This window comes from Callospermophilus lateralis, chromosome 4, assembly GCF_048772815.1.
Source record: "Callospermophilus lateralis isolate mCalLat2 chromosome 4, mCalLat2.hap1, whole genome shotgun sequence".
NCBI lineage: Eukaryota > Metazoa > Chordata > Mammalia > Rodentia > Sciuridae > Callospermophilus > Callospermophilus lateralis.
The window spans coordinates 41,220,717-41,241,346 of NC_135308.1; positions in this window are offsets into that span (position 1 = coordinate 41,220,717).

The window sequence follows — 20,630 nt, forward strand, 5'->3', positions numbered from 1 at the left end:
CACTGAAATAGCAATACCTAATCAGTTTTCCTCTGTTCAAAAGTATTACAAAAAAATCTCAGAATGGCACCATCCATGTCATTAATCAGTTGCATTTGAAATAGTTTGTATTATATTGAAATATTGTTTCAGAGTAGTAAAAGGGTCATGTTTATTATCAATTAGAAAATACATATTCAAGATATGAGACTTTTTTATCTGTAGTTTTTCCTCCCACAAGTGAAATAAATGTACTGTTCTCAAGTCTAATTTAGATGGAACTACTGTTTCAAGGCTTGTGAGAACAATGGATTTCCTAGGAATAGAATCAGTCCAGATATGAGCAGCAGAGAGTACTGGGTCTTGAGTAGTTTTGTTGTGAAAGCAGAGTGGGAATTGCTGTGCTGCAAAGAGCCATTCTCAGTGGCCACTTCTCATGTGAAGTGTTTAATTAACCACAGGATGTAGTGTTTAATTAGTAACAATACTTCATGGCCCAAATCACATATATACGAATCAAGCTGTAGTTAGTATTTCTACAAATAATGCTTGGAAATAAACCTCTACAATAAGGTAACAAAAAAAGCACCCATCAAAAATTGCCAATCTCCTTTTTTTTAAATACTACTATAAAAATAATAAAAAACTAGGATTCTTTGTTAGGGTCAAATGACACTTCAAGGTCTTCTAGATTCATTGTATCTTTAAAATCTCATTCCTTTTTCCTATAGCCATATCAGATCGTTTTCTTTATTTTCCTTAGAAAAATGCTCTCTGCTTGCTTCTATGTATATGGTTACATAATATTTCTTATTCCTTGAATGTTTACTGTGTCTATCCAGTTTAAATAACAGTACATCACACTTTTTACCAACCTCTATTGGACTATTCATAAAGTATCAATAACGACATTAGAAATTTTGCCACCTACTCATTCACTGTGCCACTGCTTTGCCAGTGAATGATATTCTTCTTTTTGACATTTTGTACATAATTATTTTACATTTTGTAGTTTTTAACAACTTCTTGGAGTACCCTCATAATTATATTATAAAATCCAGGAAGATAAAGACCTCAACACATATTTCAATGTTATGCCTCTGATCATAAGAACTGTAGGTACTGTTGGGAATCAAAGTCAGGGCCTCATGCATGCTAGGAAAGTGTTCTGCCACGGAGTTACACTCCCAGCACTTTGTAATTGAGTTTTAAATAAATATGATTCCTTTTAACTGGCCAAAATATAAATGCCATCCTCCAAAGATAACCATGTAACTTGAATCCTGATTGGTATTGTCAGAAAGACAGAAATGCAGTATTAAGTATGGCAAATATTCCCCCTAGAGTTTCTATAGAAAAGGCAAACTTCAAGTAAGCATAGGTTTCATATCCATTTTTAAAAAGCAATTGACAATTCAAGAGTATTGAATTAAAGCCAGAAAACCTTTTCAAGTATAATGTAAAACTGATTAATTATTTAGGCAAATGATGCAAAATGAATCATTAGTCTGTGGCTTCTGCAATTTTACATTTCTTTCTTCCTTGAATAAAAAATAAGGGGAAATATTTATAACTAAATAACATAAAATTATTTTTGTTTGAATGCCTACTGTATTCTCATCACTGAGTGAAACTTCTTAAAGAACACAAAGGCACAATATAATCCAATATTTTCTTCCTTCAGGGAACCTGTCATTAAAATTCCTACTTTGAACTGATGTAGAATTGGGTCACTTTAATTGAGATTTTGATCAAACAAATAATTGCAAAGATATATATTAAAGTAAATTCCTAACCGTTCATTTTTCTCCCTGTCTCCATATCATTGTATTGAGCACCTATACTTCCAATTTTATAAGGCTCAATCTAGATATCACCAGATTCTGAGTCTCATGTCATGTCTGAATGGAGTAGCAGTGTATATCTGACCCAAAGGAAGAAAAGCAGATTCTCTATTAGGATTTGAATTAATGCAATGGAAGGTGCTTTTTCTTTGTTTGTTTTTTGATGATGCTTGAGGTGACATCAATTTAAATGCAGAAGCAGACATTTTGAGTGCACTATGACAAGCCAATTCCAAGTAGATGGATTCTCTGTAAGGTCACTGCTGGAAAAACAGGGAAATTAAGCAGACAGACATACAAAGAGGACACAGCACCAGGAAGGGAATGAGTATCACCTTGGTACTTGATAACTTTCCAGTTCTATATTGAAGTCTCTCATGAGGTCTAACATTCATTTGCCCTTTGATTCTCTGAGCCACTCCTAGATCTTTCTTATCAGTCCTACTACTTTGCTTAAACTTAAATTTTAATTTTAACTCTCACCGGATCATTGACTTGTAAGAATAAATTTATTATACAAGGCTAAACTGAATCTGTTTTTCATAATTCAAGTAACATATTAGGGACAAATTCATATCTTTTGAATTTTAAACTTTGATGCCTCTTCGATTATGGAATCAGAGTGGTAGTCAATATTCAGAATGTTGTACTAAATAATTTAAGAAATGAGAAATGTCTTTGTTTAAGTATTGGAATAATTGAATAAATATTATGTATTAATACATACTATAGTTCGCATATTAAAATTCAACTCCAGATGATTCCAAATATTTTAAAGGAGTTTAATAAAATATAATATTGCCTTGAAATTCTACTTTAAGATACTCACTCAAAAAAAAAAAAAAAAAAAAGTGAAAGCATGTGTCCCAGAAAGACAGGTCTGAATCTTTACTGAAGATTGACTTGTGACAGTCTCAAACTGGAAACCAATAAAATTCCTTTCACAGGGGAATGAAGAAGCAAATTATAGCATATTCATACAGAGGAGTACTTCTTAGCAATAACATGGAACAATCTCAAAAATATTAGGTGGAGCAAAAGAAGCCAGGTGCAAAAGGATAGATATTATATTTTCTAATTCATATGAAGTTTAAATTACAAAGACTAATCTGTAGGGATTAAAAAAAAAAAAATTTAGAACAGTGCTTCCCTGGAAGGAGAAGGTAGTTTGAAGAAAGGGGCACAAGAAACATTTGGCAATTGTGAGTTATCTCTATAATAATGTGGGACAATTGTTTGAATGTATACTTGCTTTTTAAACTCAAACTGTACATTTATGTTTTCTACATTTTAATATATATACAATATATTTCAACAATAAAAGAAGGATGTTGAGCTCTGTAAAGACTCATGGGATGCCTCCTGAACAAGAGATCAAAGTACTCCATCAATTTGGTATACTGAGAACATTGAAAACTTCTGTTGTCATCATCAAGGTATGGAAACTCAAGTCTGAACCTCTGGCACATGCATATATGTATGTGTGGTGTGCACATATTTTTGTGATGGTGCTTCCCTGCATCTGCTATCACTAGAGGCTCTGGAGTCACAGTGAAGCTCAGTGGCCCAAGGTTCTAATTTGCAACTACCTCTACAGCTACTCTCACCAGAGTGGTATTCCCCTGTCTCAGTTCTCTGCCAGAATCTTCCTTTGTCAGGTCTCTCACTTGTGTGATTGATTAGCAAAGTCCAGGTCACCTACCAGGGTACTGGTCAAAGTCCTATACCTGTACTCTAGAAGCTGAAGTCAAATGTCCAGTAGCTCAGCTCCTGTAGGTCAAATTAGATTTCCTACTTACCAAAATTATAAAAGGAAAATTCTTCAAGAAAGGTTTGAGTTGCTAGTTCTCTGTAAAGGATCTACTTGCTGTCTATAAAATGTGTTTGCTTCTTTGGGGCATGTGGCCAAGTTAGAACAATTTTTACTCTTTTGCAGCTAATTGTAGTGTGTCTGAGGTTTTTTAGGTGGTAGAAGAGAGGAAATGAAATGTGCACCTTCTAAACCTCGGCTAATAGAACGGGCATAGCTTTGTACAATATCTTTCGCTTATGGTCAACTGGAAAAAATAGCAAGTTGATTCTTACCATATTATAACAGTTTCCTAGGAGATTGTGAAGCAAGAAAAATGAAATTCTTGTCTTGGAATCACAGTGCAGGGAACAGTCACCTGACAACTTGGAACTCCACTTCAGGCTATTGTATGTAAGGAAGATGAACTTCTAGCATTTTAAACCCACTTCTTTTATCCTATCCTATCTTTATCTTAGCATAGCCTACAAAAGCAATGCCCAAATGTACTATGATTACTTTTAGTAATTTCACTTATATTGGTGAGAAACTGAATGAACTAGATCACTGAGCTGCCTCAACTGTGAGGGCCTAGACCTTCTTTTACTCAAGATATACCAAAGCTGGTATTGCCATATTAATGAAGGAAAAAAAAAATATGTTCTTGGCCTGGAAGCTAAGAAGAGCTCTGCTGCAGCTTCCCACTGATGATGTTACATAGCAAGGGCAGCCTCTTTCATTTACTGGAATGTTCTGACCACTTATTCTATACTTCCTCAGATATGTGTTGCTAAAATGCCTGGTGTAGTCTTAAAGTTCTGGGCTCAATTGATCCTCCCACCTCAGCCTCCTCACTAGTTGGAACTACAAACTCCTTTCAACACACGTGGCTGTCATAGGTGTGTGTGTGTGTGTGTGTGTGTGTGTGTGTATGTGTGTGTTTATCTCTTTGTGAAATGAAATAAGGCAGTTCAGAGGAAACCACACTATCATAGTAGCTCCCCAAGAGTGAATCAAAAGGGCAATTCAGCAAATTGAGTTTACAAATCTGAGAAAAGTGAAGAATTCTCTTACTCAAACCAAGTGATCTGAGCTCTGGGATTAGGAGCCTGGCTAAAGGAGGTGAGAAAATGAGACCAATTGAAATCAGAACAAATTTGGTAATCCCTGCCACCTCTCCTCCAAGCTTAGAAAAGACAGGAGTATAGATGGATGCACTTCACTCTTCTCACTCAAGAACATGGCCTAAGAATCCCACAAAGTGTATGTGTGTGTGTTGTGTGGTGTGTGTGTGTGTGTTGTGTGGTGTGTGTGTGTGTGTGTTGGTTGTGTGTATGGTGTGTGTGTGGTGTGCATGTGTGTTGTGTGTGTGGTATGTGTGTGTGTGTTGGGTATATGTGTGTTGTGTGTGTGGTATGTGTGTGTGTGTTGGGTGTGTGTGTGTGTTGTGTGTGTGGTATGTGTGTGTGTGTTGGGTGTGTGTGTGTGATGTGTGTGGTGTGTGTGTGTGTGGTGTGTGTGTGTGTGTTGGGTGTGTGTGTGTGATGTGTGGTGTGTGTGTGTGTGTGTGTGATGTGTGTATGTGTTGTGTGTGTGTGTTGTGTGTGTATGTGTATGTGTGTACTGGTATGTGTGTTGGGGGGAGGTATTAGAACACTCTAGCCAAGAAGGGATTGAAACTCTGTAGTGAAAAGCTGCATAGAGACTCCCCTGAGAAGTTGGACTACTTTGGGTCAAAACTGAGAATACATACACTGCCCATAACTAAAACTCAAGAAAGAAAACACCCTATTTCAAAAACCCTGACCAAGAATAATAGATTAATCACCTGCTAAAGAACATTTTTATTGTTTTTTAAAAATTTATTAATATAAGTCATTGTTCTAAAGAGGATATAATTTCTGGGAATTAGAATCTCTACTCAATAATTTGTTAGAGACTGGACATGGCAGTGAGTTCAAATTCAGAGAAAATATAGACACAAGACATTTACCTAACCCAAGTCACATAAGTATGAGAAAACGACTCACTTAAAAATGCCTTATATAAAAGAAGAAATAATTATTCCAGAAGATGAGTAGGAATACTAACAATGTTAAAAATCAAGGGAACAAGCCACCTCAAATATTTTACAACACAATTGACCTCATTGACACCACAGTAGAGGAAATGTCAGAAAAAGAATTTAGAAAGTTGATAATGAAAATGTTCAATGAATTAAAAGAAGATCTAAGGAATGAACTAAAAGAGAATATACTGATAGTGAAAGAACATTTCAATAAAAAGATAGACATTCTGAAAAAGACCCAAAGAGAAATTTTAAAAGTGAAATTCTCAATAAATCAAATTAAAATTTCAATTGAAAACATCAGCAAAAGATTAGACCACATTAAAGACAGATTCTCAGGCCTTGAAGACAAAGTATATAAACTCAAAAATAAACTTGAAGATAAAGAAAATATTTTAAGAGATTATGACCTAAATATTCAAGAAATCTGTAATAACATTAAGACAACAAATCTGACAATCATTGTCATTGTTACAAGCATCTAAATACAAACTAAGGAATGGACGTCCTTATCAATGAAATAATATCAGAAAATTGCCCAAACCTTAGCAACAAGTTAGAAATTCAAATACAAGAATTTTTTAGAACCCCAAATAGACAAGATCAGAGAAGATCCTCTTCAAGGCATACAATAATAAAAATGCCTATTAAGTCAAAAAAAGGATAGAATTGTCAAAATTGCAAGAGAAAAATAGCAAATCACATGTAGAGGTAAGTCAATTAGAATTTTTACGATTTCTCAATTCAGACCCTAAAAACCAGAAGTGCTTGTAATAATATCAACCCCTGAAAGATAATTGGTTCCCATCAAGATTGTTATATCCAGCAAAATTATCCTTTGGGATAAAATGAAAAGTTTTGATAATAACCAGAAACCAAAAGAATTCATAACCACTTAGCCAGCATTATAAAGCATATTCAATGAGAAATTTCATGCAAAATAAATAAATAAATAATAAATATGAGATACAATGTATGGATTAATCTCAATAAAAGAATAATCAATTAAAAGAGAGTGAAGTCTGAATTAAGCATTAGAAATAAGACAAAATGATAGGAAATAAAAATTATCTCTCTCAAATAACACTGAATATAAATGGAGTAAACGTTCCATTGAAAATACATAGATTGACAGAATGGACCAAAAAACGAGACTCAGCCACATGTTGCCTACAAGACTCACCTTAAAGGCAAAGACATCTAAAGAAGTGAAAGGATGCAAAAAGATATATCATGTAAATGGTGACCAAAAGCAAAAAGGAATGGATACACTCATATCTGACAAAGTAGACTTTAATACCAAATTTATCAGATTAGATAAAGACAGACATTTCATATGGGTTAAGGAAATCATCCAGCAACAGATATAATGATCGTAAATATTTAACCCCCTAACATCAGTGCACTTATGTAGATAACACAAACTCTACTTAATATAAAAAATCAAATAAACCTCAATACAATAATACTGGGAGATTTAAACACAGCTCTATCACCAAGAGATAGGTCCTTCAAACGTAAAATAAGTAAAAACCCTTCAGAATTAAAAGTAGCATTAATCAAATGGCTCTTTCAGACATATACAGAGTATTCTCACAAGGAATCTTCTCTAAAATATATCATATTTTATTATGTAAAATAAGCCTTAGCATACAAAAAAATAGAAATAATTCCTTGAATCCTATCAGAAAATAATGGAATAAAATTAGAAATAAATAGCAAGATAAAAATAAATCATTTTAAATAATACATTTTTTAATGAGGAATGGGTTAAGGAAGAAATAAAAACTTTCTTAAAAATGATTGAGTACAGATGTATAACTAAAAACAATAAATATAAATTAAAACAAATGAGTACAGAGATACAATATATAAAAATATCTGGGACAGTATGAAGGTAGTTCTAAGAGGAAGTTCACACCACTGAGTGCCTATATTAATAAAATAAAAAGATCTTAAATAAGTAATCTACTGTTACACCTCAAGGACATAGAAAAGAAAGGATAAACTAATACCAAAATCAATAGAAGACAAGAAACAATGAAGATCAGAGTCAAAATTAATGATATTGAGAATAAAAAAATGAAGGATCAATGTAGCAAAGATTTGGTTCTTTGAAAAGACAAACAAGATTGATAAACCCTTAGCCAAACTAACAAGAGAAAGAGAAGACCCAAATCAACAAAATTAGAGACACAAAAGGAGATATTACCACAGGCATTTCTGAAATATAGATCACTAGAGACTATTTTGAAAATTTATACTCCAATAAATAGAAAAACCAAGAATATATTGACAAACTTATAGACACAAAGACCTACCCAAATTGAACCATGGGGGATAGAAAACTGAAAAGACCACTATCAGACAGTGAGATTGAAGTAACAATTAAAAGCCTTCCAATAACCATACCTCAACATTGTAAAAGTTATATATGCTAAACCCAAGGCGAACATCATTCTAAATGGAGAAAAATTGGGAGCATTCTTTCTAAAAACTGGAACAAGACAGGGATGCCCTCTTTCATCACCTCTATTCAACATTGTCCTTGAAACTCTAGCCAGAACAATTAGACAGATGAAATAAATTAAAGGGATACAAATAGGAAAAGAAGAACTCAGACTATTATCATTTGCTGAAAAAATGATTCTATACTTAGAGAATCCAAAAAAAAAAAAAACTCCACCAGAAAACTTCTAAAATTAATTAATGAATTCAGCAATAGAGCAAGATATAAAATCAATACCCATAAGTCAAATGCATTTCTATATATCAGTGATAAATCCACTGAAAGAGAAATTAGGAAATCTACCCAATTGACAATAGCCTCAAAAAACAAACAAACAAAAAACAAACAAACAAAAAACCTTGGGAATCAACAAAAGAGTTGAAAGACCTCTACAATGAAAACTACAGAATGCTAAAGAAAGACATTGAAGAAGACTTTAGAAAATGGAAAGATCTCCCATGCTCTTGGATAGGCAAAATTAATACTGCCAAAATGGACATACTATCTCAAAGTGCTATACAAATTCAACGTGATTCCACAGTCATTCCTTATAGAAATAGAAAAAGCAATCATGAAGTTCATTTGGAAAAGTAAGAGACCCAGAATAGTCAAAGCAATCCTTAGCAATAAAAGTGAAGCAGGAGGCATTACAATACCATACCTTAAACTATACTACAAAGCTATAGTAACAAAAATGACACAGTAATGGCACTGAAACAGATATATAGACCAATGGTAAAGAATAGAAGACATTGAGATAAAAATCACATAAATACAGTTATCTCATACTAGACAAAGGCACCACAAACATATATTAGAGAAAAGATAGCCTCTTCAACAAGTGGTGCTGAGGAAACTGGAAATCCATATACAGCAAAATGAAACTAAACCCCTATCTCTGACCATGCACAAAACTTAACTCAAAGTGGATCAAGGACCTAGGAATTAGAACACAGACCCTGCACCTAATAGAGGAAAAAGTAGGCCCAAATATTCATTATGAAAGATTAGGCCCCGACTTCCATAATAAGACTTCTAAAGCCGGAGAAATAAAATTAAGAATTAATAAAAGGGATGGGTTCAAACTAAAAATCTTCTTCTCAGCAAAAGAAACAATCTATGAGATGAAGACAGAGCCTACATTATCAGAGCAAATTTTTGCTATACACATGTCAGATAGAGCACTAAACTCCAGGATATATGAAGAACTCAAAAAACTTAACACCCCCCCCCCAAAAAAAATCTATAAATGGGCTACAGAACTGAACAGACACTTCTTATAAAAATATATGCATTCAATCAACAAATATATGAAAAAAAATGTTCAACATCTCTAGTAGTTAGAGAAATGAAAATCAAAACTACTGTGATTTCATTTCACTCCAGTCAGAATGGCAGATATCAAGAATACAAGCAAAAATAAGTGTTGGTGAGGATGTTGGAGAAAAGGCACATGCATACATTGCTTGTGGAACTATAATTTGGTGCAATCACTGTGGAAAGCAGTATTGTAAAATCTATATATTCCTTAGAAGATTCCTTAGAAAACTTGGAATGGAACCACCATTTGACCCAGCTATCCCTCCTTGGTTTATACCCCAAAGACTTAAAATCAGCATATTATAGTAATGCAGCCACATCAATGTTTATAGCAGCTCAATTCACAATAGCTAAACTGTGGAAGAAACCTAGATGCCCTTCAATAGATGAATGTATAAAGAAAATGTGGTATATATACACAATGGAATATTACTCAGCATTAAAAGCGAATAAAATTATGGCATTTGCAGGTAAATGAATGAAGTTGGAGAATATCATGCTAAGTGAAGTAAGCCAATCCCTAAAAACCAAAGGCTGAATATTCTCTCTGATAAGTGGATGCTGCTCCATAATGGGGGACGGGGGAAAATGGAGGAACTTTGATGAGGTAAAGGGGAGGGAGAGGTGAGAAGAGATCATGAAGGCAGGAAAGATGGGGAAATGAGATGGACATCATTACCCTAGGTACATGTATGACAGCACATATACCACTAGAGAAATGAAAAGTTGTGCTGCAATTGTCTATAATGAATCGAAATGCATTCTGCTGTCATATATATAAAACTTAATTAATTAATTAATTAAAAAATTGATATTGCCCTTTCCATACCTTTATATCCAATCCTAATGTGACTTAACTAAAAGTACATGAATATATATTTAAAAATAAATTTTAAAATAAAAGCCTTTTAATTAAAAAAAAAAAAAGCCCAGAACTGACAGATTCTCAACTGAGTCCTACCAAATATTTAAAGAAGAAGTAAGGCTGATCTTCCTCAAATTATTTAATAAAATAGAAAGGAAAGAAGCACTCCTGGATTTATCATATGAAGCACCAGTATGACTCTGATAGCAAATTCAGACAAATACACATTAAGGAAAGAAAACAATAGAGATCAATATCCCTGATGAATCTAGATGCAAGAATTCTTAATAAAAAGCAAACCACATTTTAAAATACGTTTATAAGATTGCATACCATGATCAAGTGGGTGTCATCCCAGAGATGCAAGGTTGTTCAATATATGCAAATAAAAATGCAATTTATTACATAAATAGAATTAAGGACAAAAATTACAAGATAATCTCAATAGATGCAGATAATTCCTTTGACAAAATCCAGCACCCATCCATGTTAAATATGCTGCAGAAATTAGGGATATAAAGAACTTAATTCATCATATTAAAGACTATATATTACATACACAAAGCCAGCATCATACTGAATGGAAAAAAAGAACTGAAGTAATTTTCTCTAAATTGGGATCAAGACAAGGATGTCCACTCTCACCATTCTTGTTCAATACAATTCTTGAAAAGAGAAATTAAGTAAGAGAAGCAAATTAAAGGGATATAAATAAGAAAATAAGGAAAATTATCTCTGATGATGTCATGATCCTATTTCTGGAAGATACTCCCCCCCAAAAAAAGTCCACCAGAAGACATCTAGAGGTGATAAATTAATTCAGAAAAATAGCAGGATAAAAGATCAGCATATAAGGTGAATAACATGATAAGAAAGAAAACAGAACAACTATCCTGAACACAATTAACTAAGAAAAAAATAAAATACTTTGGAATAAATCTAATAAAGGAGGGGAAAGATCTCCACAAGAGATCTATAGAACACTGAAGAAATAAATTGAAAAAGACATTAGAAGATGGAACCTCCCATGCTCTTGGATTAGCAGAATTCATATCAAAAGCATTATACAGGCTCAATGCAATCCCAAGAATAAAATAAAAAATAAAATACCCAGATTAGCCAAAATGATCCTGAGCAAGAAAAGCGATCACTAATCCTGATGTCAAATTATACTCATAGCTATAGTGACAAAAACAGTACAGTGTATAGTATTAGTACCAAAGCGGAGAGGAAGAGCAATGCAACAGTGTAGAAGAAACAGACAAACGCACACAGATACAGTCTTCTGATACTTGACAAAGGTGCTGAAAGCACAAGCTGGAGAAAGATAGCCTTTTTACAAATGGTGCAAGGAAAATGAATATCCACACATAAGAGAGTAAAACTAGATTCCTATCTTTCACCTTGCATCAAAGTCAACTCAAAAGTGAACCAGTGACCTAAAAATTAGGCAAAAAAACTCTGCAACTGTTAGAAGAAAACATAGACTCAACACTAACATACTGACTCAGACACCAATTTCTTTAACAAATTTCCTAATACTCAAGGAATAAAACCAAGAATCAATAACCAGGATGTCATCAAATTAAAAAGCTTCTACACAGCAAAGGAAAGTGGAAGAAAAATCCCATACAATGGAAGAAAATCTTTGCCAGCCACTTTTCTAAAAGAGGATTGATAACCAGACTATACAAGGAACTCAAAAACTTAACACCAAAACCACAAATAAATTGGGTAATTTAATGGGCAGAAGAACTAAACAGACATTTTTCAAAAGAAGAAATACAAATGACCAACAAATATATGAAAAAAATGTCTGACACCTTAACAATTATGAACATGCAAATCCAAACTACAATAATATTTTATACCACTCCAGTTACAATGACAATCATCAAAAATACAAATAACAGTAAATGCTGGCAAGGATGTGGGAGAAAAGATTCATTCATACATTGCTGGTCAGACGTGCAAATTTGTGCAAACACTCTGGAAAGCACTATGAGGATGCCTAATAAAAATAGGAATGCAACCACCATATGACTAGCTATCCCACTCCTCAGTATTTATCCAAAAGAATTAAAATCAGCATACTACAGTATCACAGTCATATCAATGTATATAAGAGCACCTTTCACAATAACCTGTTGAGAACCACAACCAAGTCAAGATGGTGCCTGGCATTTTGCCAGAAGAAGTGGTTGAGAAGTAATGCCAGCAAACCATTAAGATGATGATAATTAAGTTAAGCTGTGTATAATTATTAAGATAATGACTGATTGCTGTAACTAGATGATGCTAAATTGAAACAAGCTGTGTATTCAGTTGTGTATATAAACCTCTTCTGTCCGGCAATAAGGCGGCTCCTGCTACCTCAGGTGCCCGCTATTTTTGAGTTCTCACAGAGTTCCCATTGAGTTCTTGCAGAGTTCCCACTGAGTTCCCGTTGAGTTCCCATTGGGTTCGGGCAATAAAGTAGTTCCTGTTTGAACCTACAAGTGGCTCGTGACCTCTTAGGTATTTGTGCCTAGCCAGACAGTATTTATCCAAAAGAAGTAAAAATCAGCATGCTATAGTATCACAGTCATATCAATGAATATAAGAGCACAGTTCATAATAACCAAGTCATGGAACCGGTGTGGATGCCTGTCAGTAGATGAGTGGATAAAGAAAGTGTGGTCTATGTACAGGAGTTTCACTCAGCCATGGAGAATGAACTTATGGTGTTTGCTGGTAAATGGATGAAACTGAATGGAATGCTAAATGAAATAAACCAGACTCATAAATTCAAGGGTCAATTATTTTCACTCAAATATGGAAGCTAAACCAAAATAAGGATAAGTAATTGTATGTGTGTTGGGGGGAGATCACCACAAAAATAAAAAGATCAATGCAGTAGAAGAATTAGGTTGAGGGGAAATGAGAAGGGATGGGAAAAGGTAGGAACTGCAGAATGAAGTGACTAGACTATGCAAAGTACATAGGTGAATATGCACAATGAACTTCACCTTTATGTATATTTATAAGCACCAATTTTTTAAAAAGCAATAAATAAATAAAAGGGAAACCAGGAGAATAGAGGAAGGAGTGCTAGGGAGGGAAAAGTGGAGGAAAAGATGAAGTACTGTGGAATGAAATGGAGCAACTTACATGCTATGCATGTATGATTATGTCAAAATGAACCCCAATATTATATACAGCTATAATGCAATAACAAAAACATAAAATGTACTATTGAGTTAACTTTCTTTTTACTTTTTGAATTTTTTATTTTTTCCATGCAGATTTTTCAATTTCTTTTTTTCTTTCTTAAATTTTTTATTTGTTTTAATTAGTTACACATGACAGTACAATGACCTTGACATATCATACATTTAAATCAGATGGGATATAATTTCTCATTTTTCTGAGTGTACACATTGCAGAATCACATTCAATTTAAATGTATGAAGGAACTCTTACTTGAAAACCTGTCTTTCAAATACTATTTTTGGATAAAAGTGTTGTGGCTTATCTCTGTCATACCATCAGGATTCTTAAGTTATAAAATATCACTGTTTCAGGTTTCCAACTCTTTAGAATATAAAATGATCTTTGCATATAGCATTTCTTCTTCCCCAAATAATCCCTCTATTGTCTTTGTCTCATTGGCAAATTCTTATTTATCAAAGCCAAGTCTAGAAACCTCATTCTCTATGAGGCTTCCTAAGTAGTTTTGTGTGTTTTCTTTGCCCCACCTCTGTATTTATTCATTATTCTATTTTAACACACCCACAGCGTTTATTTGTTTATTTATTTTACCTCTCTGTCTGCCTTGTGGAATTGTGAGTCCTTAGGCACAAGTTCCAGGCGCCTTCCCTTTGTGATATCCTCTAGATCTGACATATGAGAAGCAGATTACAAATATTTTCTGATTGAATTTCATTCCATTAGAGTGAAGTCAATAGTATATTTCTATAACATAACAGTAGGCATGATTTTCACTTAAATAGCATGGCATAATGTTTTTAATATTTATCACAATTCCAGATGATATTTCAAATGTGTGTGATACTATTCCCCTCCAAACACAACATGAAACAAAGAGAGAGCAAAGGTTTTAAAGTGTCAGTCTCTGAAATATAAAATTTTTAATATTCAATTTATAAGCTGCAATCCTTCAGACTTTTGTGGAGAGCCATTCTCACACGTGATTGGGCAACTCCCAGATTGGGTGTGAGGTGCTCTGGCTAAACTGTGTCGGAGCTTTCCCGACTCTCTCCTGGTACGAGAGCCTGTCCGTGTGGGGGTGTGACTGACCACTGACCCTGCGGCCAATCACTGACCCTGACCTTGGAGTGCTGTCCCCCTCAACCTTCATTGGATGGAATTCTCCCCTGAATTTCTTGTTCTCCAATAAAAGGCCACTCCCTGGCGTGCTCTCTCTCTCTCTCTCTCCTGCTAGCCCTGAGTAATCCCTGCTGCCCTACTGGGTGTTTTGAGGTATGAGCCAGAGGGAGAGTCTCAGACCTGGTCATAGAAAAAGGTAACTGAGTCTGTGTGTTTATTTTGATTTCACTAGCTAACTTTTATGCCAAGAACCTCTTTAATGAAACCATGGTGGAAGAGTTTCTCAATATCTCAGTAAGATCTGCTCTTTGATTTCATGGATCCATTTAGTAGTACCTCAGACTTGATATTTTTTCCTCACTTTGTGTATTTACTTGTAATCTCACTGCTTCCTTTCCATCCAAATAAACAATTCTTTAGCTAGTCCATTCCATATTTGCTTTCTTCATCTACACTTATACAGGACATTCATTTACCTGGATACCTTTTAAAATCTGCCCCTTTTACATCTAAAATGGACCGGTTGAATACTAATTGGAAAGTCTGTCATAAATGAACATGCCACCTCAGATTATCAATTTTTATTCTAATCAATACTTACTCATTTTATTATTTGACCTTCAATATGTTTTTTACACTCAAAATATTCTTCATACTCTTATATTTTATAAGGAAAATATCATTATTTATAAGCCTGTCATCATATTAAAACATTTATTTAGATACAACCAACATAAAATTAACTGGAAATAATTAGGATTGTATAATTTGAGATTCTCTGAAATATTTATATGCCAATGAAGCTATCATGGTACTCACTGTAATAAACACATTTGGTGTAATGAACACACCCAGTGTAATGAACACACCCCAAGTCTTCTGCATGCCAATTTTAATCTCTACTTCCTGCCTTTCCTGCCCCATCCATTTTCCCAATCGGTGTTCTGTTTTCTATCATTACAGATTAATTTATGTTTTTAATATTTTTGTATGAATCTTTTCTCTATGTAAGGCTTCTTTCACAAAGCAGAGAGGTACAAATGTTACATGTAGAAGAGGATTATCTTTTTTCATTGTTCAGTTGTAATCCAATTAATTGATAACCATACAATTTTTATCCATTCACCTGTTGTTAGGCATTTGTGCTATTTTCAGTCTGGGAATATTAGAAAGAAATGAACATCATTATAAATCATTTGTATGGATGCATGCTTTCATTTCTCTTCAGCAGGAATGAAATAGCTGGACTACATCTCATATATATATAATATATATGTATATATATTATATATATATATATACAATTTAAAAATTTTTAATAAACTGTCAAATTGTTTTCTTGTGGTACTGGGATTGAACTCAGGGGCACTTGACCACTGAGCCACATCCTCAGCCCTATTTTGTATTTTATTTAGAGACAGATTCTCACTGAGTTGCTTAGCCCCTTGGCCATTGCTAAAAAGCTGGCTTTGAACTTGAGATTCTCCTGTCTCAGCCAACTGACCTGTTGAGATTACAAGGGTGCACCACAGCTCTCAGCTGCCAAATTGTCTTCTAAGCAGTTGATCATTTTGTATTCCTCTTAGTAGTTTTTGACTTCCAGCTGCTTAACACTGTTGTCAGCACATGGTACAGTCAGTATGCATTTTTTTCTATTCTAATAGATATAATGTGTTCTCTGAATGTTTTAATTTTTATTTCCATTAGACTACTAATACCTTTTCACTTGCATTTTTTATATCTGTAATTCATAAATCTGCTATAAAAAGTTTCTGTTCAAATATTTGACCATTTCAAGATAGATTTTAATTTTTCTTATTGATTTTAACAATTTTTTTTTTTGTGTGTGTGTGTGTGTGGTGGTGGTGGTGGGGTAGGGGAATGGAACCCAGCTAACCGTGGAGCCACATCCCCATTACTTTTATTATTATTATTTTTTTAATTTTGAGATAAGTTCTCACTCTGTTGCTAATGATCTCCCTTAATTGCTGCAGCTGGGCTTGAACTCATGATCCTCCGGCCTCAGCTTCCCCAATCACTGGGAGTATAGTTGTGTGCCAGTTTAACAACTTCTTTATTTTGAAAGTGAACTAAATCCAGTTTTGTTTTTCTTCTAAAAGTTTTTTTTTTTTTTGCTATTCTAGATTTTTTTGTATTTCAGTATTAATTTTAGAATCAACCTATCAATTTCTTCAATGAAGACTGCCATGACGCCAGCTGGATTGGATTGAATCTCTAGATCAATTTGGGGAGAACTGATGTATTAAAAATAGCCTTCAAATCCATTAAATTATTTGTAGTGCATTAGTTTTCTAGGACTGCCATATTTAAGAACTTCAGACTAGGTACTTAACAACAGCAATTTATTGTTTCACTGGGCTGGAGGCTGAGAGTTCTAAATTACATTGTCATCAAGATTAATGTACTTTGAGGACTGAGGAAGAAGGATCTATTTTGCCAGTCTTTCTTCTTAGCTTATAATAGACATCTTTTCCCCCATGTCTCTTTGCATTATCTTTCTCCTGTATGGGAATGTTCTAATTTCCCCTTTGTATAAGAGCAGCAGGCATGTAGACTTAGGGCCCAGCCTGAAGATCCCACTTTAGCTTGATTACCTCTGTAATGATGCTTTCTCCAAAGAAGGCCACATTTTCAGGAACTGGGAGTTATGACTCAATGTATTATCTGTAGGGACACAATTCAACCTACAACATGTAGCTAGGTGTGAATATAATGTGCACTATATTTTAGAATATCTCTTAGCAGCAAATTAAAATATTTGGTTCTAAAATCATCAGTTAGAACTTGTGATATGGCTCTGTCTTACTTCAGTGGGTATGGAAAACAGCAATTATACATCGGTTAGGAAGGCAGTGAGCCAGAAGTATTTGGTGATTAGCACTAATAATCATTTGCCTTATTTTTCTTTCAATAATTAATATTACTAATTATTATTAATATCTTTATAGTGGGTAGATTGACAATTAAGATGAGACTACTAGTGGTACACATTCTTTTTCCATAGGATAGTCATATTTTCATAAACATTAAATCAATAAATGGGATGGAATCAAACTAAAAAGTTTCTTCTCAGCAAAAGAAACAATTTGTGAGGTGAACAGAGAACCTACATCCTGGAAGCAATTTTTTTTACTCTTCACACATCAGATAGAGCACTAATCTCTAGGATATATAAAGAACTCAAAAAGCTAAGCACCAAAAAAACAAGTAATCCAATCAACAAATGGACCAAGGACCTAAACACAGACACTTTACAGAAGAGGATATATAATCAATCAACAAATATATGAAAAAATGCTCACCATCTCTAGCAATTAGAGAAATTAAAGTCAAAACTACTGTAGGATATCATCTCACTCCAGTCAGAATGGCAACTATTATGAAGACAAACAACAATAAGTGTTGGTGATAATGTGGGGAAAAAGATATACTCATACATTGCTGGTGGGACTGCAAATTGGTGCAGCCAATTTGGAAAGCAGTATGGAGATTCCTTGGAAATCTGGGAATGGAACCACCATTTGACCCAGCTATCCCTCTCCTCAGACTATACCCAAAGGACTTAAATGCAGCATACTACAGGGACACAGCCACATCAATGTTTATAGCAGCACAATTCACAATAGTTAAACTGTGGAGCCAGCCTAGATGCCCTTCAGTGGATGAATGGATCAAGAAACTGTGGTGTATATATACACAATGGATTTTACTCAGCAATAAAAGAGAATAAAATCATGGCATTTGCAGGTAAATGGATGGCGTTGGAGAAGATAATGCTAAGTGAAGTTAGCCAATCCCCCCCAAAAAAATGCTGAATATTTTCTCTGATATAAGGAGGCTGACTTTCAGTGGAGTAGGGAGGGGGAGCATGGGAGGAATAGATAAATTCTAGATAGGGAAGAGGGATGGGATGGAAAGGGAGGGGGCAGGGGATTACTGAGGATGGTGGAATGTGATAGACATTATTATCCAAAGTATATGTATGAAGACACAAATTGAGTGTCAAAATACTTTATATACAAACAGAAATATAAAAAATTGTGTTATATATGTGTGATAAGAATTGTAATGCATTCTGCTGTCATTTATTTTTAAAGTTAATTTAAAAATTTCTATTATTTTGAGTTCCTTGCAGTTATAAGGATATAATAACCATGAAATTTTGGTTGTTCTATGTATGGAACTTACTTTGATGGAAAATACAAACATTTCCAGAGGTAGGTACATATCGTATTTAAATAGTATACTCCAGGAGTTCCCATTGATGAAAAGACTTAAAGAAAACACAGTGAAATTAAATCTCTTTAGGGTTTAGCAGTCATTAAGTAAAAGGAGGGCTTCCTGAAGAATGCAGTATTCTACATTATGTTACTTTGCAGTTTACTTTTTAATTAAAATTAAACTTATTTCTGCATCATACGGCAATATAATAAACATGCTGGAGAACACCTGTTAAAACCAAACACATTCTGTATGGTTAATGCTCTGTTGAAACATCTCTTTTAGTAATATTGGATTTTATTGTATTGTGTTTTTAATATTAAATTACTGGACAAACTTTTATTTATTTGTTTTTTCTTGTTTTTGGCACTACCATACGACAATACAATTAGTAAGTGACCCAAAGCAATCTTCTATTATTTTCCTTTTCTTTAATATTGTAAGCTATAAATGTGTCCTCTTTATGTATTGGTATTATATATCACAAAGTTTATTTTCTGTAGGTGTTTATGTTCCTTTGTTTAATGGTCTTAGCTTATTGTTACCAAAAACATATTAAACACCATTCCTTGTCTGCATAAACATTCAGTTTGCACAATAGTTAGAGCCACAATGAAAGAACGCATTCAAATATTCCTGAGGATACTCATGAACACAAATCCAAAAAAATGTTCTGGGAAATGAATAAATATTAGAAGTGGAGTGAAGAAAATAGGAAATATTTATCAAATTATAAGTTATTTAAAAGGAACTTGGACTCATTAATGTTTTACTCCTTATTTCAGTCCTGAATTTATGAAAACCTATTGATAGCCTGTTTAATTTTGTAAAATTCATTCTTTATAATACTTTAAAACTGAAGCCATTGAATAATAAAGAGGGGGAAGGGGCAATATTTAGTAATAATTTTAGGAAGAAGAGGTATCTATGTTGTTTCCTAACAAGCCCAAGATCATAAAAGGAAAAAATATATATATACATACATATTTAAAAATTATAGAAAGCTATTAAAATATAAATAGACACATATGCAGGATATAGTCTTCATCATAAAACATATAATATATAAGATATATTTAAATCTGAATGCAGTAATGATAACTTTTATGCAGTTGTTCACATTAGTTCTCTGGCTCATTTCATTATTAATCCACAAAACAACTACCATGCAATTTATTCAACTATAACTTAGTTTTCCATTTAGACTCACCATTGAGAAGTAGAGGGAGAGCAGCTACTCTCAGTGTCCTTGATTGCAATTGCTAAGGAGATGCAAATGTCAGTCAATGATAGTTGGTAGAATGCTCGGAAACAGGAATTTCCAGAAACAATGAGGTAAGCCCTCTGTGCCAGTGGATAGGAGAAAGTTGAATTTGGCGTTCCTTATTTATCAGGGTACTTCTGCCACAATTCCATATTCCTCAAGTTAAATTGCCTTTTTTCTAGATGATGGATGTCTCCACTTCCTACCTGCTGCTAAATCACAATAGGATTCTAAAAACTGCCTTGCAATTAATTGTAAATGTGTAAAATAGAGGAAGGTGAGGTTACTGGAGATTGAACTCGGGGGCACTCGACCACTGAGCCACATTTTCAGCCCAATTTTGTATTTATTTAGACAGGGTCTCACTGAGTTGCTTAGGGCCTTACTTTTGCTGAGGCTGATTTTGAACTTCAATACTCAT